Here is an 856-nt window from a genome sequence, read left to right as displayed (position 1 = left end):
TATCTGTTACCATAATTTCAGTGCTTGCAGAGAATACCTTACTGAAAACCGCTTGTCATTTCTTTCTGCTCCTCATTGGGTTCGACACTCTTACTTATCGAAAGGACTATGATAGATCCCCTATACTTGTGGGTCATCAGCAAGCGACTCTGACTTCACTACAAGCGACGGCTGACAAAGCCCACACGGCAAAGGCCGCGAAATGCCACATGAAAATCCAAGCCAAGCAATCAACCACCCACATTGACGACATTGCAGCTCTGATTCTAATCGCGAGTTATGAAGCATGCAAGGAGATCATCTGCTTAACTATGATCCAAGTGGTGGGCGCACCGCTATGCAAAGCAAGGCTTAAGAGCATCTCCAATAGACGACCCATATGTAAAAATACCTAACTTTTGAATCTTCGAGAGCAGAAAACGTTGCTCCAACAGACGGTTCATATGTAAAAAAATTGGACCACCGCCTCCCGAAGGTGTAAAATTGAAAACTTCATGATGCAAATTTACATCACGAGATACAAGTGATGTAAAACCACGACCGCCCACCAAACGACCAACCACCACTTCATTCTCCTTGCGCCTCGCGACCGCCCGCCCGCTCCCCGCCCGTCGCAGCTCCCCCATGTCGGCCTGTCGTAGATCCAGCCCCCCGTCGTTGATTCCACCCCGCCTGGGCCGCCGCCTGCCGTCGCGCCGCCCCATTGCGTCCGCCTCCGCCCCGCCCTGACCCCATCTGCCTCCTTTCCGTCCGCCTCCGCCTCCGGTCCGTCCTCCGTTCGGCCCCGCCCCGTCCGCCTCCGCCCGGCCCTGCTCCGTTCGCCTCCGCCCGGCCCCGCTCCGTCCGCCTCCTCTCC

This window comes from Triticum aestivum, chromosome 7B (assembly GCF_018294505.1).
Source record: "Triticum aestivum cultivar Chinese Spring chromosome 7B, IWGSC CS RefSeq v2.1, whole genome shotgun sequence".
Classification (NCBI taxonomy): domain Eukaryota; kingdom Viridiplantae; phylum Streptophyta; class Magnoliopsida; order Poales; family Poaceae; genus Triticum; species Triticum aestivum.
Note: the sequence above shows the minus strand (reverse complement) of the source record.